The sequence below is a fragment of the Struthio camelus genome, chromosome Z, assembly GCF_040807025.1.
Source record: "Struthio camelus isolate bStrCam1 chromosome Z, bStrCam1.hap1, whole genome shotgun sequence".
NCBI lineage: Eukaryota > Metazoa > Chordata > Aves > Struthioniformes > Struthionidae > Struthio > Struthio camelus.
In genome coordinates, this window is record NC_090982.1 from 890989 (window position 1) to 915745 (window position 24757).

General features: G+C 47.9%; 1 long non-coding RNA gene across 6 annotated transcripts in view; it reads left to right on the forward strand.

Moving 5' to 3' along the window:
• LOC138064745 (uncharacterized) overlaps window positions 1–18164 on the forward strand; it is a 28472-nt gene extending 10308 nt beyond the window's left edge. For 2 of the 6 annotated variants that reach the window (XR_011137995.1, XR_011137998.1), the window contains 2 exons: window positions 10849–11005; window positions 14036–15169. This is a non-coding gene — a long non-coding RNA (uncharacterized lncRNA). Of the gene's footprint in view, window positions 1–10848; window positions 11006–14035; window positions 15170–17911 lie in introns of those variants that run through there. The other 4 variants (XR_011137996.1, XR_011138000.1, XR_011137997.1 and 1 more) reach the window with 3 other exon arrangements.
• The last annotated feature ends 6593 nt before the right edge of the window (window positions 18165–24757 follow it).

A 24757-nucleotide genomic window follows, 5' to 3' on the forward strand; every position in this document is an offset into this window, starting at 1 on the left:
CAACCCAGACAGGCCCTCTGACAGCAGATGCAGCTCTGCAGGTGTCAGGCTGCAGGGAGTGCCTGGGGCCTCTCCGTGAGGCCTGGGCTGACAGTCAGCTCTCCTGCAGAAGGTGTGCTGGGGTTGATCAGTTGCATCGCCAGAAAAAGGAGTTTTGGGAGGAAGTCAGTAGACTGCGTAGCATCCTCGAAGATGAGCAGGAGATTGACAGGGTATTCCCAGAGACTGTGCAGCTCCAGGAGTCCCCTGCCCCCACTGCAGCAGAGTTGCCGGAGGGCTCAGCACCGTGTGAAACGGTACATCATAACACTGTTGACGAAGGCTGGAAACTGGTCATCTCTCGTAGAAGGAGAAAGGTTCTTGCTCCTCCTCAAGACTTACCCTTGAAGAACAAGTTTAGTGCCCTCCAAGCTGAGGAGGAGCTGGGCATGGCTTCATGGGAGGCAACTGGCCTGGCAGACCCTGTGCTGTGCAGGAACACCCGGAAGAAACGGCGAGTGATTGTTGTGGGTGACTGCCTGCTGCAGGGGACAGAGGCACCTATCTGCCGACCTGACCTCTTTGTCTAGAGAGGTTTGCTGCCTGCCAGGGGCTCGAAAAAGAGAGGTCATGGAAAGACTGCCAAGGCTTGTCCACGCATCAGACTACTACCCTCTGCTGCTCTTCCATGTGGGCACTAATGACACGAAAGGCAAATTGGAAACCATCCAACAGGACTTCAGAGCTCTGGGAAGGGTGGTGAAGGGTCTGGGAGCGCAGGTTGTTTTCTTCTCAATCCTGCCTGTGAGGGGGAAAGATAGGAAAAGGAGTAGATGAGTTTTCCAAGTTAACAGCTGACTGCGCCGCTGGTGTTGGCAGCAGGGTTTTGGTTCCTATGACCATGGGACCCTGTTTGAAGATCAACAGCTGATGGGGAGCGATGGGATCGACCTTACCAAGCGGGGCACGCACATCTTTGCCAACAGATTGGCCAGCCTGGTAAGGAGGGCTTTAAACTAGGCAAGATGGGGGAAGGGGAGTGGTATAGTGGCAGGAGAGTCAGTAAAACAGCACTCAAGTCAGGATGCCTCCAGCGGATGCATACAGCCAAGGGAGACAGCATGGGACATGGCTATGGAGGATCCTCTTGCACCTCTCCTGGGAAGCTTACATGCTCGACTGGCTCTCTGGAATGCCTGTATACCAATGCGCGCAGCACGGGGAATAAGCAGGAAGAGTTAGAGATCTGTGTGCAGTCACAGGGCCATGATCTTGTTGCAGTTCCAGAGACATGGTGGGATAGCTCACACGACTGGGATGCTGTCATGGATGGTTATGTGCTTTTTAGGAAAGACAGGCCAGGAAGGCGAGGTGGTGGAGTGGCTCTTTATGTGAGGGAGCAACCACAATGTTGACTAGAGCACTGCCTCGGGGTGGATGAAGAGCAAGTTGAGAGGCTATGGGCAAGGATTAAAGGGCAGGCTAACATGGGTGACACAGTGGTGGGGGTTTGCTACAGGCCACCTGATCAGGAAGAAGTCGTTGATGAGGCCTTCTACAGACAGCTGGAAGTAGCCTCACGCTCACAGCACAGGCCCTGGTTCTCATGGGGGGCTTCAACCACCCTGACATCTGCTGGGAAGAGAGCACAGCTAGACACAAACAGTCAAAGAGGTTCCTGCAGAGCATTTTTGACCCAGGTGGTGGAGAAGCCAACGAGGAGAGGTGCGCTGCTGCACTAAACAAACAAAGAAGGTGTGGTTGGAGATGGGAAGGTTGGAGGCAGCCTTGGCTGCAGTGACCATGAGATGGTGGAGTTCAGGATCCTACAAGGAGGAAGCAGGGCAAGAACACTGGACGTCAGGAGAGCTAACTTTGGCCTCTTCAGGGACCTACTTAGGGGAATCTCATGGGGTAGGGCCCTAGAAGGAAGAGAGGTCCAAGAAAGCTGGTTAATATTCAAGCATCACTTCCTCCAGGCTCAAGACAGGTGCATCCCTCTGAGGAAGAAGTCGAGCAAAGCGGGCAGGAGACCTGCATGGAGAAGCAAGGAACTCCTGGCCAAACTCCAGCAGAAGGAGGAAGTACACAGAATGTGGCAAAGGGGACAGGCCACTTGGGAGGAATACAGGGACGTTGTCAAAGTGTGCAGGGAAGCAACAAGGAAGGCTAAGGCCCATTTGGAATGAAATCTGGCAAGGGATGTCCAAGACAACAAGAAGGGCTTCTTCAACTACATCAGTAGCAAAAGGAAGACTAGGGAAAACGTGGGCCCGCTGCTGAATGGGGCGAGTGCCCTGGTGACAAAGGCTACAGAGAAGGCAGAGTTATTGAATGCTGCCTTTGCTTCAGTCTTCACTGCTAAGGCCAAGCCCTCAGGAATTCCAGACCCTGGGGACCAGAGAGAAAGTCTGGGGAAAGGAAGACTCTCCCTTGGTGGAAGAGGATCAGGTTAGAGATCTTTTGTCCAAACTTGACATCCACAAATCCATGGGCCCCGATGGGATGCACCCCTGAGTGCTGAGGGAGCTGGCGGATGTTATCGCTAGGCCACTCTCCATCCTCTTGGAAAAGGTCCTGGAGATCAGGAGAGGTGCCTGAGGACTGGAAGATAGCCAATGTCACGCCACTCTTCCAAAAGGGCAAGAAGGAGGAGCCAGGAAACTCCAGGCCTGTCAGACTCCCCTCCAGCCCTGCAAAGGTGATGGAACAGCTCCTCCTGGAGGTCCTCACTAAGCATGTGGAGGACAAGAAGATGATCCAGAGTAGTCAGCATGGATTCACGAAAGGGAAATCCTGCTTGACCAATCTGATTGCTTTCTCTGATGGACTGAGTGGCTGGGTAGATGAGGGGAGAGCAGTGGATGTTGTCTCCCTGGACTTCAGCAAGGCTTTCCACACTGTCATCTCCCATCACGTCCTTGTAGGTAAACTCAGGAAGTGTGGGTTGGATGAGTGGACGGTGAGGTGGATTGAGAACTGGCTGGATGGCCGAGCTCAGAGGGTTGTGGTCAGTGGCACAAAGTCTAGTTGGAGGCCTGTGGCTAGCGGTGTCCCCCAGGGGTCAGTCCTGGGTCCACTCTTGTTCAATATATTCATCAATGACCTGGAGGAAGGGACAGAGTGCACCCTCGGCAAGTTTGCTGATGCTACTAAACTGGGGGGAGAGGCTGACACACCTGAAGGCTGTGCTGCCATTCAGAGGGACCTGGAGAGGCTGGAGAGCTGGGTGGAGAGGAACCTCCTGAAGTTCAACAAAGGCAAGGGCAAGGTCCTGCACCTAGGCAGGAATAACCCCATGCACCAGTACAGGCTGGGGTTGACCTGCTGGAAAGCAGCTCTGCACAGAAGGACCTTGGAGTCGTGGTGGACAACAAGTGAAGCATGAGGCAGCAATGTGGCCTTGTGGCCAAGAAGGCCAAGGGTGTGCTGGGGTGCATTAGGCAGAGTGTTGCCAGCAGGTGGAGGGAGGTCCAAGTGGACATGGTGGGATAGTTCACATGACTGGGATGCTGTCATGGATGGCTATGTGCTTTTAGGAAAGACAGGCCAGGAAGGCGAGGTGGTGGAGTTGCTCTTTATGTGAGAGTGCAAGTTTGTCCAGGCTTTGAACAATATCTTCCAATTTCACCTGATTTCTCTCTTGGGATCTATATAGTCTGCCCCTCTCCTCAGCCCTGGGGAGGCCTCACCTGGAGTGCTGTGTCCAATTGTGGGCTCCCCAGTACAAGAGAGACATGGCGCTCCTGGAATGCATCCAGCAGAGGGCTACAAAGATGATGAGGGGCCTGGAGCGTCCGGAAGACTGAGAGAGGATCTCATCAATGTGTACGAGTATCTGAAGGGGAGGGGTGTCAAGACGATGATGCCAGTCTCTTTTCCGTGGTGCCCAGCAACAGGACAAGAGGCAACGGGCTCAAACTGAAACACAGGAAGTTCCATATGAAGGAACTGAGGAAAAACTGAGGACAAACTTGTTGACTGTGAGGGTGACAGAGCACTGGACCAGGTTGCCCAGAGAGGTTGCGGAGTCTCCTTGCCTGGAGATATTCAAAACCCGTCTGGATGCGATCCTGGGCAATATGCTGTAGAGGACCCTGCTTGAGCAGGGAGGTTGGACTAGATGATCTCCAGAGGTCCCTTCCAACCTCAACCATTCTGTGATTTTGTGATTCTATGAGTTATGCTGGTGGTTTCCCCAGTGTGTGCAGGAAAACATAGCCACAGGTTTTGGAGGGGCAGAGACATACCCCCACAGTGTGTGAGGCTCTGCACTGAAGCTATATCAACAGCCCTGAATTATATACCTTTCTCTCAGTCCCCTCCCCCGCACCCCCCGGACGACACTGTCACTTTCAGGCAAGCTCTACAGGCATAGGGTGCTGGTGTCATAACACATACAGGTAAGGCTTTATGCAGGGAGGATGGCTGGCGGATGCACAGGGTGAGCCTGTGACAAGGTTTCCCCTCACTGCCCCATGGCTCAGAGAAGCAACAGCTCATGTCTGTCATGTGTCCAGTGTCCTTTCTCCTTGGCGATAGCAAAGGCAGGAGAGAGGTTCATTATCCTGCCCAGGTTGTCATCTGTCTTCTCTTGCCACCCCTGTGTTATCCTGTCCCTAATCTGGACTATGCTTGTGAGTCACATCTCACCCTCAGCTCTTAGTGGGTACCAAAGGGTATATGAGTTACTTGGGCCTAATCCATTACCTGCCTCCTCATACAATACCAGACCTTCATGTACTGTTTCTGGCCTTGTCTACCCCATAATTTTTTAATAAAACTTTGAGCAACTTCTGTCAAATTTGGCAAAAGTCTCAATGCCCCCGCCTCCCCCGAGTTTGATTAGACTGGAAAAAGAGATAACCACAGGCGAGATCCTCTTCTTAGCACAAGGCTGCATGGTGAACTCGAGCTGTGTTGCTTGCATTGCTGTCCTGGTGTGACAGGTGGCACACAACTCAAAGTAGCCCTGCCCTCTGATAATGAGCAGGAAGAGAAACGAAGGTTTGCAGAGCTGACCGTTTGTGTGGGTTATTGATATGAAGGATGGTAAAGAAATATAAAGGACTCCCACTGATGGCACCAAGGCTTCAAACGTCCATGGGCCCACCCTGATCTCCACATGTCTCCACCAGCCTTTCCTTGCCTCTGTTGGGAGGCTGGTAGATCCATCCTTTTCCTGCTAAGTTTGTCCAGGCTTTGAACAATATCTTCCAATGTCACCTGATTTCTCTCTTGGGATCTATATAGTCTGGAGTCCCTCTGCCCTTCCCAGGAGTGGAGGCACTGGGCCATGGAGGTCAAAGGGAAGAGAAATTTGGCCCTGGAGGTAGCGTGGAAGGTTTGCTCTGCAACTAATTGAGGGCTCCTTTGTGGGAACCCACAGCCTGGAGTTGCAGGAAGCGGAGTGTAAATGTTAACTTCTCTGACCCCTTCTGGGAGATACTTCTCTGCTTTGGGGAAAGGAGGGAGAGAAAGCACATTTCAAGCAATCTTTGCATAAACAATTAACCTTGCTGTACTAGCTTTTCTTGTTCTATCCTCGTGTTTGTCCCTCTATTTGCCTCTGGGCTGTTCCTGCCAAAATGCTATCTGAACAAAACCTACTCAGAAAAGGGCAGACACCTGTGCAGTTCATGCAGGCTCAGTTACAAAACTATCCCTCCAAACATTGCAAGAATTCAGTATACTGATTAGGGCAGAGAAGTTACATGATGGAGATAGGAAGGGTCTGACCTAACAGGATGACAGGAGAGGAGGAGGTTTCTAGCAACCGCTGCAGTGAAGGGCTGTGGACTTCCCAGACCACCTGGTGCTTCCTCCAGGCGCACTTGGGGCCGAGCAGTTTTAGTGGATGCAGTAACTAATCAATTAGTCCGTCTTCACCCCTTATGGAAGAGCCTGGCCAAACTGTCTGATAGGAGCGTACAAGGGGATCCTGGGCCCAAAACATGTGGGGACTCTGGGTTGAGGGGGGCAGGGAAGAGGTCTGTTTGGAGAAGTCCTGAACTTGCAGGATGAATAAAACCCAAAAACTTGTTCAGATTCAAATGCATGATGAATAGTAGCTCACTAATATTTAAATAAGGGTCAAAGCTCAATATGAAAGTCCAAGGGCATTAACATGGTAAAAGTACACAAGCTTCTGTAGCTAGTGGCATACGTTTCGTTAGCCACAACTCATTAAAAGTATTTTCGATAGCATCTAGACATCTCTCTGCAGTGCTATCCAGGAGCAAACCCTCAAATTGGTTTACATGTCCACAGCCTGTTCTAATACCCCCAAAAATCAGATCTTACTCCTGAGCCTGGTTTTGGTTAATCCCAATAAAGTGGCTGCATGTAACAGTTTCTCAGAGTAATGGTTTAGTACACAAGCTATGTGGAGCAAGAGGAAAGCATGCTTAATCCTGCTTTGCTAATTTCAAAAGCTTCAGGATCTGCTGCACCTCCAGGATCCTGCACATGTTCAGTTCAAGGAAATATGTGCAGTCATGATTATCTTATGACTGTGTAGGCAGCCTTGAGCTGCAATTCCTGCTACATTCACCTGAAGTTCTGGCGAATGCTAGGTTTATAAAGATAAAACCACGGGGAAGCAGCCTGAAGGACGAAATCATTGATGACGGCATGAGTTGTTTACCTAAAAGCAGAAGGGCTTTGCTGGTACTCTGTATACAAAAAAGGTCACGTTTTGCTCACATATTTTTGCTTATGAACACCACATATCCCCATACACCTCGGTTGTCTCACAGACTGATGCTCTGATGCTAGAAAAGGCAAATGAGAACAACAAATATTTTGGGGAGAGTTGAGTGGTAGCTCAACTCTCATGTAGATTTTAAAGCTCTCTGAGAAGGCTTGTGACCACATGCAGAAGTCATGAGGTCCAATTAATCCTTCAGGAAACAGAACCGTGTGACAGTTAGGCAAGTTTGCATGTGATTTTTAATGAGAAAAGGCTTGCAGAAAAGAACACCTCGCTGTTACGGAGGCAGCAAGGCTGTTAGTGAATGGTCCTCAGACAACCTCTGCCCCTTAGCCAAACCTGGGGAAAGATAACCTTTATGTACCTTCTACCTCACTGCTTTGCTGGGTACTAGCCAAGACACGGTGCTTTCCAGAAACACTGGTTCCTCAGAGAATTGGCTGTTCAAAAGGGAGCACCATGGCCAGGTATGGGAGCATGAAAGAGCTCTGGCTCGTGTTGCTCAGAGCTCCCCGGCAGATGTCCCCAACTAGAGTGGTGAGGTGCGGATCCTGTCCAAAGTCTCAAAGAGGCATTTGCTCTGAAGGCCACTCGCTGCTGTGACAGTGAATGCCTGAGCTTGAAAGCCTCCCCGGGAGGACAGTTTGGCTCTGATATGGCCCTGGCAACTCTGCTCGCCTCCTTTCCTCGGTCAGCGCAGGGGAAGTATGAACTCTTTTTCCACAGATGAAAATTTGTAAGTAATAGAGGAGGGAAGCCTTTGTTCATATGGTAAGACAGCTAATGGGTGTGGCATGCACATATCCTTTTTGTTAATAGCAGATGGACAAGAGAAACCACATGTTCGTGTGAGATAACCGTAATGATCCGGTGTATCTGGGTCTATTCTCTGACGAACAGGGACCACTCCACAAATAGCAATGAACCTCTTCCTAGTCCTGTCTGGACAGCTATCATAATGAGTAAAGAAAGGCATGGACAGGAAACAGCCCCATTCTCCTACGCATGCTGTTTAAGTCCTTACTTCTGTTATATGCCTGCACAGAAAGGTCTGAGTTACTGATGCCAGTGGATTTGTGTGCTTCCTAGCACATGGGAACAATCAAAACACTTTTACTTCAGTCCCTAGTGACAAACCAGGGAGCCCAGAAGCTGGACATACAGGACTGAAAATGTCTTTCCTGCATTGCCAAAAGTCAGAAAGCAGGCCTGTAGCTTTACACCCCCCCGCCCCAGAGCTGTGCTGTGATCAGTAAACGACAGCCTTCTTGCTTGCAATGAACAATTTGGCCTCAGTTTGGCTGTTTGCTCATTGGGCACCCTTGAAATTACTTCCTTCAGGTGTTCCTGAAATATCCAAGACATGGAAAAAGTCCTCCAAGTCATGCACTGGCAGCTGAAGGCCACAAGGGGTGCTTAGAGGTCTCTAAAATGACACCAGACACCTATGCTTGGAAGCCTGCATTACTCTCTATGTGGGTGGTGTTCTAACTTCTCTGCAGAACAAACTTGTTCCATTCAGTGTTGTACTTTTGGAGGGAGCAGATGACATAGCAGGGGCAGGATGTGGATCCTGTTGAAGCGGAAGAAGATATTTACTTACAGGTGTTGGCTGGTGTGCTGTGTCAAATGACGCGTTTGCAGAAATTCCTGCAGGTTTTTTCCAAGCCTGACCTTTTCACAGGGTTGTTTTTTCTGGGTTTTGTTCTTGTCTGAAGTTTGTTCTCTGTCTGATGGTTAGGATCCTTGCAAGACAATATGTATGTGCAACTTTTATTGTAACAAGGGAGCAATTGAATTGTGTGGTCTCAAGTATCAAAGCTGGAAAGGCTCTGGGAGCCTAAATACCTTTGTAGAACTGGGTTTTGCTGCTAGACACCTCAAAGATGGGGACTGCAGTCCCTGGGCCTTTGAGACAAATGCCTGGGTCTTGGTGCCTTTGGAGAGAAAGTCTGGGGCTGGAGATTTTGATAGGAGAGTTGAAATCAGGGTTGGCATCGATGCCTGAAATGTGAGGGCCTGGACTTGTCTTTTGGAGTTGTGGGGTGTGCCATATGGCAGGAAAAGTCCCTTTAATGCTGTGAGACAATTGTTAAATTGTACTTCACAGTTGCTGACAGGCATACAGTCTTTCCACCCTAGATCATCCAGCATCTCTTCCTGTCTTCTTCTGACTATCAGCTAGACTAACATTAAAGCTATTAGACCAGATACCATTTTACTGGTTTCTCCGCTATGGAGAAATGTAGATCTTTAGTTGATTTGGGCTTTTTCTCCATAGGAAATGAGTAATGACAGGACAGTCTTCCTTTCATGACCATCTTCTATTTCTGGGTCAACCCTAAAACAGAAGGCTTCCCTGTTATCATGAGAGTTTAAGCGAGGATCTGAAATGGCCAATCTATACCTCTGAGACATCTTTGAAAAACCAAGGATGGGAAAACAAGTCCCATATGATAGAGATTTTCTATCTGTAATGCATATAGCAGGCATATTTGTGGGTGTCATGGAGAAGGAAACATCTAACACAGCCAAGCTCAACGCAGTATTTGTTGAGCAGGTGTCCCTTTAAAGACAAGAGGGGCAGAGCCACCTTTTTGCTGGTCGTTATCCTTGCACTGAATGCATGGGGAGCAACACTGATTTTTGCTGAGTGAGAGCAGGCCGGGAGGTAAGTTCACACTTTATGAATGTTTTGAAGTGAAGCAGAGGAAGGAGCTGGGTCTTTCTGTTCTTGGCAAATGTGTTTGCAATAAACTATGTGGTTGACAAGAAAAGAAGTCTACATGTGTGTTGAGGCTGGCTTTTTGAGTTTGCCTCAGGAACAAGAAGAGAAACCCCTATTTAAACCAGCACTCCGATGATCCAGAATTGCGGGAAGTCCCACCAAAGTGCTCTAGCCCAGCGGCTGTCTCTGAGCAAATGGACCATAGACTCATATCACTTTTACCCCAAGACCAAGATGTGGTATCCCAATAAAAGCCCAGCTTTGTGAGACAGCTGCACCTCTCCTGTGATGTTTGCCAGCACTGCTTTGTCAATACTGCTCTTTGGCACAGTCCTGCCTCTCAGACCTCTGTTGGCAGAGGTGTTGGTCTGAAACTTCTTTCTCTGCTGTGCAAGGTTATGTTAGAAACTCATGGTACAGTTCCTTATTGCTGCAGTTCGGTCAGATATCTGGTACTTTCACCTTGTTTTTCCTCCTATTCTGCACATGTGTTGAAATCAGTTCTTAAGCTGCTATTGCAGAAACTCCAGCTCTGGAGCTGAGCTGCTCTGCGGTTATTCCCCACTGAGCTGAAGGAGACTCTGTCTCACAGGGAGACCTACAGAAAGGCTCTGGAGGACCTTCTGGTTTAGGTTCTGTCTGGACTGGGTTTCTAGTCGAAGTGAAGAGCCTAGTGAACTCGAAGCAGTCCTTTAGGTGAGGCCAGCAGCCGAGTGTAGCAGGAGGGTTTTAGAAGTGGAGATAAAGGGTGTTAGTGACACCACTATGTAAATTCTGCAGTGAAAGTTTACCCTGTTGATTAGCTTCTCTGGTATTCACCCTGGGCAGACCCAAGCACAAAGTCCTGAGGTTAAATCCCTTCTAAGCCTTCAAAAGAGACTCTTTTCCCAATGAGGGTGTCCTTCACAAATGTCATAAGCATGCATACTCTTAGAATAAGAAAGCAAGGGTAGAAAGCACCAGTTTCAAGCTTTCCTAGCAGTAAGCCTATTGAAAAGATTTTGTGCTTTGGATGTTTTGCAGTCACCTATGTATGAGCTTTCTGATATCTGAAAAGGTTTCAGAACATGTTTTATTCTTCATATTTTAATTACTTCAAAATATCCAAACTCAATTGATTCACAAAGGAGGAAAATAAATCACCTTTAAGACAGCAGAATAGAAACTTTCAGACTGAAAGAGATTATGTTTAAGCAAGGTAGGCATAACGGAGAAAGGCAGAGATGCTGAAACACATAGCAGGCCTGGCAGAATTCTTCTTAACCTTGTTTTGAAAGCTGTTTTTGACATCTAGGTAGAATTGAATTTTAGTCGGGGACAGGGACAACTCTTCAGAGCTATTTTTGCACTTAAAATGTAGAAACACACTGCTGGGACTTTCAAGTATGCCTCTGAAACTGTTGAGAGTCAGAACTTCCCTTTCCTCTAGTGCCGAAGCCACCAGGATCTAACCCAGCTGAGATCTTCTCCATCCAGATGAGTCCCTGTGTATCTGAGATGCTGGTGGCGTGGTGCCTAGCTTTGTGCTGAAGTAGAGAGCTCTGATGCTGAAGAATAATCATTTTGGACTGCAGCCCTGACTGAAGGTGAGGCAGATATTAACAAACCTGCAGGAGGGCTGGCAGGACTTTGAGCCTTGACATCATCCATGTGGGCCGTTGTACGTTCCTCTGTGGCAGAGAACTGGCAGGGATGGCTTGTCAGGGCAGAGCATGGAGAGTGGCAGGAGCAGAGTGGCAGGCAGAGCATGGAGAGTGGCATCCCTCTTGCTTCCTTCTTCTCTTTAGGTCAGGTAGTTGTTTTAATGAAGAGGTACGGTTCTTATACCAAACCCCAACTCTGTCCTCTTGTATATATAGTCCCATAGCAGCAGTGTGCTTGGCAAACGGCTGCTATGTGTTTTGCAGCCAGTATAACCTGGTAGAGTAGAAGGGGATTGCTTTTGACACCTACAAACTTTTATCACATATGAATGGCTGCTCTTAGGACTCTGTTTAAACTGCAAAACCCAAGAGCACATAGCCCTCTCAAAGAAGGAGCAGCAAAGAGCAAGCACAACTTTGCTGTATGGCAACAGGCTGCAGTCACGCAGAGAAGCCTGTAAGGCTTGTATGAGAATGGCCTAATATCCAAACAGACCGAGGCTGCCAGTTTTTGGCAAAAATCTGCAGCATAGAATACCCCACACAGGCCTCTCTTTCCCTCCTCAATAAATACAAATAAGAGCAAGGCAAAAATAGCTCACATGCCCTGCTTCAAGCACTCAGGACTGAGCAGGTTTAAGGGCAAGGCTGTGGTCAGATATGCTGCTCTGGCTGCAGATGGCTGAGTGACCCTCCAGTCACTTTTCTACTGTTCTTTGGATTAGCCTTATTCGTGCTACTTTATCAGTATGTTCACAGGGAAGAATGCATCATCAGTTGGAATAATTTACATTAAAATTTATAGCAATATTTTATAGGTATAAATACTTTTATAATGAAAGAACACTTAATATCTAAGCCCAGGGTTCTCAGTTGTTGAAAGCTATGGGAAATCTGTTGAATAAAATTCCCAGAGGCCACAACAGAGCCTCTGGGAATTTCCCCACACTTCTAAGGGAGGGATGCTATAAGTCCCCCAAGTCCTAATGGCCCCTGTCCATTTCCAATGGTAAAATAATTTGGCTGTATGCCTAATCCTGAGCATGTGAGCAGGCACATTACCTATTTGTTGAAGAGAAATGAATGCTGCTTTTTCAAGACAACTGAAAAGGAGAGATTTCATTCCCTGCCACCTCCTAATGCTGTTGGCACTAGAAGCTTCCTTTTATTTATCTCTTATTTACCTGGTCTCCAGGAGCCTAAGCTGTATTTGTTCCAGAGATGTCAATAGAAAGTGACTCATTTTTCCTCATTTCCAGACCCAGCTGGCCTATAGTGAATGTTTGTTAGTCAATAGTTAATCAAGGTGTGTTGTATTTGTTCTTTAGCTTGTGTCTCCCTCAATGCATCTTTCAGAAGGGGTCAGGAGAATATTCTATCCACCAGCAGAACTGGGGAGAGATTTTCTCTCAAAAAAGGAAGAAAATGTAAAATGTATCGTGTCAGAACTACTCTGCATTCCGTTTTGGAGAGTAAGGGACAAAGAATACTGAAGTATCTGGGACTCCCTCTGCTTCCCCTTGCTCTCTCCCTGTTCAATAGAGCCCAGTTTCTCTTCAGGAGGGGAAACTACAATACATTTCCCAAGACTGCAAAGGAGATCTCCTGTGACCTAAGGAGATGGTCAGAGAAAATCTGCCCAGCATCCTGAAAGTCTCCTTACCTACAGCTGCATGAACAGGGGGTCGTTCAGCGCTTCCTCAATGGACTTGGCTTAGGGGCAGTTGAGAAGGCCATGAACATCTTACCATGGCCTTTTGCAGGGAAAGACTGGTGTTAGACCTCTGAAAAATGCTGTGTGACAGCATAAGATGGGGATTCCTCTGTGGGCATGAAGCACTGGGTAAAAGCAGCCCGCTCACTTGAGCCAGCCTTCTGCAAAGCAGAAGGGGAAGTGCTCAAGTGGATCAGCTGGGTCCTCTCTCACCCTCTGAAACTTCATGATGTCATTTACCCAGTGGCAACATCAGATTATAGCAAAGGTGTGATCTGGGAATAAAAGACCTGTTTTTTTTGTCCATCTTTCAAAAGACGGGTGATGAGCTATTCCTGGTCTGGCTGGGATTCCTTTCAACTACGCTGTTCACCAAATTTATAGCACAAGACTTCAAATGAGGGAGAAGCCCCAGTCTCTGTTGTGGCTTTAGAGCATTCGCCAGCTCCTGGGCTGTATGGTCTTGCCAAAGGGGTTGTGCTAGGATCACAACCTCACCTATTTGACTTTGAGAAGTCAAATAGGATCTGAGAGGTGCCAGGACTGAGCTGAGCTGTAGAGTAGCTGTAAATCCAGAATTCATCTGCAGCAGCAATAAAGGGACCAGGAAGTTGTAATCTGAAGAGGCAGAGAAAACCAAGTCCACTTTATATTAGCTCGATCTGGCATTGTTACCTCTTTCTTGCCAGGGCTGAACACAGCACAGAGTGGGCTGATGGAGTCTTCCTCGGAGGGTTTAGCAAGCCTCTTGTCCCACTGCAGTGGGTACCACATTTAAAGCCAACATGGGTATCATGACACCACAAGAGAAACATCCTCACTGGGAGTCAAAGCACAGGTTATGGACAAGAAGGCCAGGTAGCAAGGGAAGCTGGGAGCAGCTTCAGCTAAATCAAGCTGAGTCTTTCACAGTCTGGGAGGACTGGGCTGGGTTTGGCCGGAGGCTGCTTCCGAGGATAATCCCCGAGAAGCACGGTGTTGTCCGTGTTAGCTGTCTTGTGATATTTAGTGTTTCTCTTGAAGTCCCTGTTCTCGTGATCCTGTGAGAATATCGACTTTAAAGAAACAGCAAAATGAATTAGTAGCCCTTGGGACTGGAATATGTTCTCTAAAGATGGCAGGGAAAGATAATCCTGAAAGGAGTCAAAATAATTAGAAAAATCAATTTTAAATGAATCTGATGTGGGCTGGCATTTCTGTGGTCCTATTTGTTTGTTTCTCTGGGTGAATAATCCCCATTTCCTGGTCACATGTTCCAGGTCTGAATGAAACAGATGTCATCCTTCCAGACAAAACAAGAACCCGCACACTGTCCTTTGCACCTCTGAGGTGGATGCTTCTAATATGGAAGGAACATCATGCAGTCCACAAGAACAACAGCTCTGTCCATTGGCAAAATGGTGAGGCTCAGTGTCTATTATGCTGAGAGGTGCAGCGCACCTGCAGGCTCACCTGTAAACACTCCACATCTGGAAAGCTGCAATGATATGCTGGCTGGTACAGGGCTTGGAGTAGACTTCTTTTTGCCTGTGGAATAAAGTGTGCTTGGAGCTGCTGAGAGCTGTAAGGCCTGCACTTTTTTTTCTCAGCACCTACCCACTGTTTCCAGGACGGTCAGTGAGCAGGGCAGTGATGGGACTGTGGAGATGTGTGGTGACCTCAGCTCTTCTGAGTAAGTTGGGCTGGCAAACTGGAATTTCCCTTGAGGAGATGAGTTACAGCTGTGGCAGTTTTCTGTCTGTGTGGGCACTACTGGTGCTTTCAACTCAGGTGAGTTGACCTGGACACGCCCACTGAACCTTCATGATCCCCTGAGGAGACTTACAAAAGGCCTTGACACTGTACCTCTGCCCTGTTCCTTCATACTTCAATTAGCTGCAGGAAGCAACACATCCTAAGAAAACTTCCTTTTGAGGAGGAAGTTTTATCCCAAAAGGCCTGGATCTGTGGAACTTTCTTTTCTAGCAAAGAGGAGTGTTTCATGCAAAAACCTGCATCTGAAGCCTGTGGAGGCTGGCTTAGAATTAAACACGAGATAAAAGCTGTAAGACATCAAAGCAATAAATGGTTTCCTCCTTCAATAGCACTTATTTTCCTTGATGCTTTCCAGATGTTGACTAGTCTCTATCTTTTTTGCATTGATTAATCTCCGTCGTAAATATAAAACTACATCTGTTGTCCTTTTTGGGTTTTACTACTGTGATTTTTCTGAAGGTGATGGTGATGTCTTGTAGTGCAAGGCACAGACGGGAAAAATCAGGGTACAGCTCATACCTCACACAGCAAACAGTCTTGGTATCAGAGCCCATGTCATATGGATAGGCCAGACAGCAAGGACAGGAGAATGAAGTAACAAATAGACCTTGCCATAAGAGGTCTTAGATACTCTGCGGGACACAACAGAGAAAACGCCAAATTGTCTGGAAATGGTCTGAAAGTGTCCCCAGATGTTGCATTTTGTACAGTCCATTCCCACCTCTGGGCAATGTTCAGCTGTCACAAAGCTCACAGTCACAGACAGCTGAGAATGCATCCCTAGGGTGCTATGCTACTGCTCTGTTTGCCAGGCCATGCTGCTCCCAGACTTTGGAGCATTTAATCAGTAATCCTGATTGCTACTGTTGGTGAAGGGAACTTTTCTGTTCCTTTAACCATCAGCTCAGAGCAGTCAATTATTGAACTCTGTAGGTTAAAAATAAATACAATGTAGTAGTTCTGAGAAAACCTTCTGTTTCACACAAGGTAACTAACCAGTGTTTCCCAAATCAGTGGCAGTCATGCATGCAGATTTTCTGTGCAAGCCAGCCCCAGATGGTCTTTAAAGGTCATTATTTCTGTGCAAATGTTTGTTTAAAAGTTTAAGTGTAATTTTCGGCTCTCAACCTGGCTCTTTGTCAGCTTTTTCCTGGCAGTGCAGAGAGGCGAGACGGTGTTCAGGCCTACGTTGAATAGGCAGCAGAGTTCCAGGTCCTGCCTGTGTTAGGAACGGCTACCAGCTGCTTCGTGCAGCTTCATGGTCAGCAAAGCCCCTTCGCAGTTTTTCTGCTGGTACTTGGGGCAGGAGGGCAGGAGGGTGAAAGCTCCCCTCCAATGCTGAGCAGAGCAGAGGTGAGGACCATATCCAGTAGCAGGCTGGCCATGTCTGGAAATGCCTTGCTCCCATTGACGCGTCAGAGCCAAAGAAAGAAACGCTGCAGGGTGCTAGCAACGCAATGTTGGCTGGCGCACTTCTTGGTGAGGTATTCAGAGCTGGTTGAGGCTGGGTCTTCTGTTCTGTTAAATCGCCAGGGCCTGTGTTTTTCCTTTTTCATCTATTCCTATATGGCTGTTTGCCATCTGATCAGCTTTTTTTATTGAGATTTTCTTAATTTCACACTTGGAACCTCACTGTAGCCTTTACAACTGCCCTGAGGTTCTCATAATTTCCGGGTGTTAGCAGGATGGAGCCTTAATTCATGACCAAACATTTCTTGTCAACTTGTATACATGTAGAAAACCAACCACAGTGGACATGGGGTTGCTGAGCACCACCAGAACTTGAGTATTTCATAACAGAAATGACAACTCATCCTTGCAAATCAACATGGATTTTTATTTTAATGTGGCCCAGCTGAAAAAAGTATTCATTTTACATTGATTGAATGCCCCCTCAACCAAATAAAAACTTCAAATAAAAACTTCCTTCTGGCTGGCCACTTAAAAGGGCTAGAGAGCTTTGTTTTAGGACAAAATATTTCAGTCTAAGGCAGAATGTATCTCTTGTTTTTGTTTGTTTAAGATTCAGCTGAAGTAAAGTAATGTAATGTTGTTATAGACTGAAAATAGAAACATTTTATTTTTTGAAAGCACCAAAAGGAACATTTGCCATCTTTGGAGAAAAACAGAACATTTATTTCTTGCTGACCAGATAGATTCTCATCTGACCGAATGATTCATTTGACTCTTTTTTTTTTCCAACAAAAATGTTTTGGCAGAACTACTTTGTTCCACTCCACTTTCTGGCTGGGGCTTAAGAAAACATTCACCATCTCCTTTTGGGTACAGATGCTAAAACACTGCATGGCATGGCAAATCTGACTTCTCAAGCTGTATGCTAGTGCATGTAAATACAGGGAAAATGATGTCATATAACAAGCTCCCACTCAACAATGAAAATGATTATGTATGTGCAGTTAACCAACCCAAAGCTATGTCGATTATGCTCTAGGATTTGCAGCCCTCAGGAGACGAGGCCACAGGGTGAGACAGTGAGAGGCTGGAGAAACCTCCAGTGCCTGAGGCTGTTTGGAAAAGTGACAGAGGCTTGGTGGGACACACCCAGGAGATCCCCATAGGTCTTTCCTTCCTGATCCTGTACTCAAATCCTGGATAAACAACAGTTGCACTTTCACATCTGGTAACCAGGAATTGCTGCAGCTGGAGGTGGCGATAGTCGTGCAAGCAATTGTGCTTTTGGCACAAAATACTGCAAAGACTTGCTGGTGAAACATGTTAACTTGGCTATTTTTGGTTGCTCCCATAAGAGACTGGTCCTAGGAGGCTACCAGCAGGGCTACCTGCTGGTGGATCAGAGGAGCACTTAACAAGGCAGACAGTGCCAGACATTGCTTGGGAGCTGTAACCTGCTCCCTGGCATAGCGAGGTCTGGGAAAAGGTGCAACAGGCACCGTTAGTACTCCTTCAAGAAACGCCCTGTGTTCCTGCAACGGAAAACCATTCTTGCCATAATCTCAGAAGCCAGCTGTTGTTCTGCTAGTGCTGGCAAAGAGGCACAGTGCTGTAATCTCAATTGCTTTATCAGTAACTCCAAAGCAGTATGACTGTGTTCTCACTTCTCTACGTCTAGCAAGAAGCCTGCCTTGGAGTTTTGTACCTTCTGATGGGGTAGGGAATAGTTTAGTTTATGAGTTTCACTGTAGTTTATGGTTCTTTAGCGTTAGGACCTGTCTGCATAGCAGATGCTCCAAAAAGCATTTACCACTGATAATTAAGCCAAAGAGCATGTGCCACAAAATAATGTATTGCCAAAGGTTTGTGCAGGGATTGTAGTCTGTCATCCAGGAGAGGAACAGAAGACATTTTCAGATACCCTGAGGACATCTACACTGTGCTTCATTCTTATCTTCTGTTCAAAGGGCATCACGGAATTCAGCAGAGAAGCCATTCTATATGGACTGAGAGTTAGTGTACAAAGTTTCCTGATGGAATTTAACATTCAGTTCCTATAAAGAAGAAAATGGGCAACATGGAGCATCTCTAATTCATCTCCTGAAGAGCTTGGAAGAAACTCATTTACTTTTCAGTACCTCTAACTGAAAAGTATTTTCAATCCCCTACATTCAAAAATCTGATATTTACTTAAAAATTATAAAGTGAAACATTTTGCATTTGGCTTAAGGTCTTCTTTGGGTCTTCGAGTCTTTCGGGTGCCATTTTCTCCAAGGTCTTCTGTGTAGCTGTGAAGGAGAGAATCTTAATTTTGGGTTAGTGAGGAACAACAGTCAGATGAAGTGACTCCAGGAGCTAGAACTTGGGGAAAAAATTTCAATGGTTGCTAGTATACCTTCTTCCTTAAAAAATCAGGAAGTACCGCAGTATGTACCTGAGGCTGTACATCAGACTGCTCAAATGGCTTGAATTATCCGCTCAGTGGGCAATATGATTCAAAGGTGGGTTGAGTGAACCACAAACTGCATGGCTCTGCAGAAACATTCCTTTTTATTTATGGGGCAGAAGTTGCTTTTTGGCTGTGGTAAAAAACAACCAAACCGTGCCACATTCCCAGAGCTCACTGAACGGTGAGCTGGGGTGACCCTGCCCTCATTCTGCAGGCCAGGTGAGGAATAGTGACAACTTTTCCCTTGCATGTTTTCACGTCAGCTGAGATGGGAATTCACTCTTCTACGCTAAGCCTTTTGCTTGTAATTGCCTTGTGATCATGCCCTAGGTACCACCCCATTGCAGATAGTGCCATACCCTGAGGACAGAGGGCTGTGGCTGGTGGTGGGCAAAGAAGGACCAGACTCACGACCTTTTTTCATGTACTCCATTCCCTCTCCATTTCTTGCCAGAAACTTGCCAGCATCATATATGAATCTAAAAGGGATGGGAAAGGGCTTTTTCCAGATAAGTGGGATTCCCTTCAAAACTTTACCCAGGGAGGGCATGAAATTTTAGGTTCCTCCATAGAAGGTCGAGACTAACACTTTGATTGGCACAGCGCCTGCAATGTGGATGGGAGCAGCTATACTGCAAGGGTCGAAGCTCCCTGCTGGAGCCTGTGGACTATTTCCCTTCGTGAGCCTTGTCTCTCACAGTTCTCTCTGGGAAGGGAAAAGTGTTGGAGAGGCCTTTGATAAGCAGCAGACTCTGACCTGAAAGACTGCCAGTTTCCCTTTCTTTCTGCAGTCAGACAATGGGGAATGGAAGATGCCTGGGAGTAGCTTTCCTTCCAGTAGTGGCAAACCTATCCTCCACAAGCAATGCAGGCATTGTAACAAGGGGCAAAGTGACCTTTCTGTCACAGCAGCTTGTGATTGCTGTCAGTGTACCTGAACCTGCTGGGACTGAATACTCCAGTAAGAAAATGGTAAGGCTTTTGAATCTGCAAAGGAATAAAAAGTGATCCAAGAAGTCTGTCTCAGGGAGCAACTGAACATGTTATGAGGTTTCACCAGACCAGATTAGCAGATCAAGTCTGAGTTTCTGCAGGAGTTCAGCCCTCCAGCCAGGACCATCAAAGCATTTATTAAATCACACAAAGATTTCCTGTGCTGCAGTATATTTTTCTAGAAGCCCACAGCAGAAGTCTGTCATTGCTGTGCTAGATGCTATGAATATGAATAACCAGCCCTTTCATAAAATGCTTCCCTTTTGAAAGAGAAACAATTGGAATGTCAGCAGGAACACAAAGCCATGGAAAGATTAAACCATTTCCCCAGAAAGTTAGTGACAGCCCCAGGAATATGACCTGCAGGTGTAGACTTCAGTTATCACCATCTTTTGAACTATACTCCCTCATCATTGCGTTGACCAGTTGCGTCACCAGATAAAGGAGTTACGGGAGGAGATTAGTAGGCTGCGTAGCATCCGAGAGGATGAGCAGGAGATTGACAGGGCGTTCTCGGAGACTGTGCAGCTCCGGGAGTCCCCTGCCCCCACTGCAGCGGAGTTGTCAGAGAGCTTAGCACCGTGTGTAAAGGTGCATCATAACACTGTTGAAGAGGGCTGGAAGCTGGTGACCTCTTGTAGAAGGAGAAAGGCTCTTGCTCCTCCTCAAGACTTACCCTTGAAGAACAAGTTTAGCGCCCTCCAAGCCGAGGAGGAGCTGGGCATGGCTTCATGGGAGGCAACTGGCCTGGCAGACCCTGTGCCGTGCAGGAACACCCGGAAGAAATGGCGAGTGATTGTTGTGGGTGACTCCCTGCTGCAGGGGACAGAGGCACCTATCTGCCGACCTGATCTCTTGTCCAGAGAGGTTTGCTGCCTGCCAGGGGCTCGAATAAGAGATGTCGTGGAAAGACTGCCAAGGCTTGTCCACGCATCAGACTACTACCCTCTGCTGCTCTTCCATGTGGGTGCTAATGACACGAAAGGCAAATTGGAAACCATCCAACAGGACTTCAGAGCTCTGGGAAGGGTGGTGAAGGGTCTGGGAGCGCAGGTTGTTTTCTTCTCAATCCTGCCTGTGAGGGGGAAAGATAGGAAGAGGAGTAGACGAGTTTTCCAAGTTAACAACTGACTGCGCCGCTGGTGTTGGCAGCAGGGTTTTGGTTCCTATGACCATGGGACCCTGTTTGAAGATCAACAGCTGATGGGGAGCGATGGGATCCACCTTACCAAGCGGGGCACGCACATCTTTGCCAACAGATTGGCCAGCCTGGTAAGGAGGGCTTTAAACTAGGCAAGATGGGGGAAGGGGAGTGGTATAGTGGCAGGAGAGTCAGTAAAACAGCACTCAAGTCAGGATGCCTCCAGCGGATGCATACAGCCAAGGGAGACAGCATGGGACATGGCTATGGAGGATCCTCTTGCACCTCTCCTGGGAAGCTTACATGCTCGACTGGCTCTCTGGAATGCCTGTATACCAATGCACGCAGCATGGGGAATAAGCAGGAAGAGTTAGAGCTCTGTGTGCGGTCACAGGGCCATGATCTCATTGCAGTTCCAGAGACATGGTGGGATAGTTCACATGACTGGGATGCTGTCATGGATGGCTATGTGCTTTTTAGGAAAGACAGGCCAGGAAGGCGAGGTGGTGGAGTGGCTCTTTATGTGAGGGAGCAAGTAGAATGTATGGAGCTCTGCCTCGGGGTGGACGAAGAGCAAGTTGAGAGGCTATGGGCAAGGATTAAAGGGCAGGCTAACATGGGTGACACAGTGGTGGGGGTTTGCTACAGGCCACCTGACCAGGAGGAAATCATCGATGAGGCCTTCTACAGACAGCTGGAAGTAGCCTCACGATCACAGGCCCTGGTTCTCATGGGGGGCTTCAACCACCCTGACATCTGTTGGCAAGACAGCACAGCTAGGCACAAACGGTCAAAGAGGTTCCTGCAGAGCATTGAGGATAATTTCTTGACTCAGGTGGTGGAGACGCTGACGAGGAGAAGTGCAATGCTAGACCTTGTACTAACAAACAAAGAAGGTCTAGTTGGAGATGTGAAGGTTGGGGGCAGCCTTGGCTGCAGTGACCATGAGATGGTGGAGTTCAGGATCCTGCGAGGAGGGAGCAGGGCAATAAGTAGGATTGCAACGCTGGACTTCAGGAGAGCTAACTTTGGCCTCTTCAGGGACCTACTTAGGGGAATCTCCTGGGGTAGGGCCCTAGAAGGAAGAGGGGTCCAAGAAAGCTGGTTAATATTCAAGCATCACCTCCTCCAGGCTCAAGATCAGTGCATCCCTCTGAGGAAGAAGTCGAGCAAAGTGGGCAGGAGACCTGCCTGGAGGAGTAAGGAACTCCTGGCCAAACTCCAGCAGAAGAAGGAAGTGTACAGAATGTGGAAAAGGGGACAGGCCACTTGGGAGGAATACAGGGACGTTGTCAAAGTGTGCAGGGAAGCAACAAGGAAGGCTAAGGCCCATTTGGAATGAAATCTGGCAAGGGATGTCAAGGACAACAAGAAGGCCTTCTTCAAATACATCAAGAGCAAGAGGAAGACTAGGGAAAACGTGGGCCCGCTGCTGAATGGGGCGAGTGCCCTGGTGACAAAGGCTACAGAGAAGGCAGAGTTATTGAATGCTGCCTTTGCTTCAGTCTTCACTGCTAAGGCCAGTCCTCAGGAATTCCAGACCTTGGAGACAAGAGAGAAAGTCTGGGGAAAGGAAGACTCTCCCTTGGTGGAGGAGGATCGGGTTAGAGATCTTTTGTCCAAACTTGACATCCATAAATCCATGGGCCCCGATGGGATGCACCCACGAGTGCAGAGGGAGCTGGCGGATGTTATCGCTAGGCCACTCTCCATCATCTGGGAAAGGTCCTGGAGAACAGGAGAGGTGCCTGAGGACTGGAAGATAGCCAATGTCACGCCACTCTTCCAAAAGGGCAAGAAGGAGGAGCCAGGAAACTCCAGGCCTGTCAGCCTCCCCTCCAGCCCTGCAAAGGTGATGGAACAGCTCCTCCTGGAGGTCCTCACTAAGCATGTGGAGGACAAGAAGGTGATCAGGAGTAGTCAACATGGATTCACGAAAGGGAAATCCTGCTTGACCAGTCTGATAGCCTTCTATGGCGGACTGACTGGCTGGGTAGATGAGGGGAGAGGAGTGGATGTTGTCTCCCTGGACTTCAGCAAGGCTTTCCACACTGTCATCTCCCATCACGTCCTTGTAGGTAAACTCAGGAAGTGTGGGTTGGATGAGTGGACGGTGAGGTGGATTGAGAACTGGCTGGATGGCTGAGCTCCGAGGGTTGTGGTGAATTGCACAGTCTAGTTGGAGGCCTGTAGCTAGTGGTGTCCCCCAGGGGTCAGTCCTGGGTCCACTCTTGTTCAATATATTCATCAATGACCTGGAGGAAGGGACAGAGTGCACCCTCGGCAAGTTTGCTGATGCTACTAAACTGGGGGGAGAGGCTGACACACCTGAAGGCTGTGCTGCCATTCAGAGGGACCTGGAGAGGCTGGAGAGCTGGGTGGAGAGGAACCTCCTGAAGTTCAACAAAGGCAAGGGCAAGGTCCTGCACCTAGGCAGGAATAACCCCATGCACCAGTACAGGCTGGGGTCTGACCTGCTGGAAAGCAGCTCTGCAGAGAAGGACCTGGGAGTCGTGGTGGACAACAAGTGAAGCATGAGGCAGCAGTGTGGCCTTGTGGCCAAGAAGGCCAAGGGGATCCTGGGGTGCCTTAGGCAGAGTGTTGCCAGCAGGTGGAGGGAGGTGATCCTGCCCCTCTCCTCAGCCCTGGTGAGGCCTCACCTGGAGTACTGTGTCCAGTTCTGGGCTCCCCAGTCCAAGAGAGACATGGCACTCCTGGAGAGAGTCCAGTGGAGGGCTACCAAGATGATTAGAGGGCTGGAGCACCTCTCCTATGAAGAAAGACTGCAAGAGCTGGGCCTGTTCAGCCTGGAGAAGAGAAGATTGAGAGGGGATCTCATCAACATGTACAAGTATCTGAAGGGGGAGTGTCAAGAGGATGAGGCCAGCCTCTTCTCCGTGGTGCCCAGCAACAGGACAAGAGGCAACGGGCAGAAACTGAACCACAGGAAGTTCCATCTGAACCTGAGAAAAAACTTCTTCCCTGTGAGGGTGACAGAGCATTGGAACAGGTTGCCCAGAGAGGTAGTGGAGTCTCCTTCGCTGGAGATATTCAAAAGCCGTCTGGATGTGATCCTGGGCAATCTGCTCTAGAGGACCCTGCTTGAGCAGGGAGGTTGGACTAGATGATCTCCAGAGGTCCCTTCCAACCTAAACGATTCTGTGATTCTGTGATCATTTTGTATTGAGCTTGTGTGTAACCACAAATATCACACTCATCTGTAGAAATCTGATCTGTTGCTACATCAAACCAGTATGTTTGGTTTCTGGTAGGCTTAGGCCTCCAGAGGCAAAGCTGAATGTCACTGTGCACTGATGCACTGCCAAGAGAGATAAAATTGCTTGTGGAATTCTTTCATTGAAAGGCCATGGAGCAGAGCTGGACAGAGCATTTCCATCAGAGTAATACTGCCTGAGAAACACACTTTTGTGAAAGTAAAGGTGGCCCATAAAATTGCCACAGTTTCAACAACATTTGGTATGGGAGAAAAAAGCGAATAAAAATTGGTCAGAGAAACAAACAAAGAATGACCCTAAAAATTGTGATCTTTTACGTGAGGGTATGTTTTATTTCCCTATGTCCATTGGAAGAAGTAAGTCAAAGGAGGAGATCAGCATTCTAAGGAAGTGTTTAGAATCCATGTAAACTAAAAAAAAAAAGGGTTCCAAAAAGACTTTTCCCATCTCAGATTGGGATGAAAAGCTCTCAATATGAAATGAAAGTGTTTCCCATAGCTTTTCCCCCCACTATATGCCTGAAATGGTATAGCTGGGTGCCCTGAAAATCCACTAGCCTTCCCAGAAAGAGCCAGTGAAACACCTCATCTTACAGCACTTTAAAGTAGAGCATCAGCATGTTTGCAAAAAATGTTTAATGAGGAGTCCCATTTTTACCCTTGAAAGGCTGAACTCCTTTGGATAAGGAGAGAAACCCTCAAGCAAGGCTTGCTGTCCCTTGCCTTGTCCCAGCCTTCAGTGGTGTGTCCACAATGTTTTCTCTCTTGCCAAAATCCATTCGCAATGTGATGCAATAACACACTGAAGCATGAAATCTGCTAATAACTAGTCAGGCAGAAAATGAGGCTGTCATGGGTCACCTTGCTCTGCTGAAGGCTAAACAGTGAAGGCAATGGTGCAGCCATGCTCAGGCTGTTGTGCTCTTGGAGCATGGATGGTAATTCTCAAGCGACATTCGCATTGGTCCTGGCAAGCAAGTCCTGGAGCGCTGGTC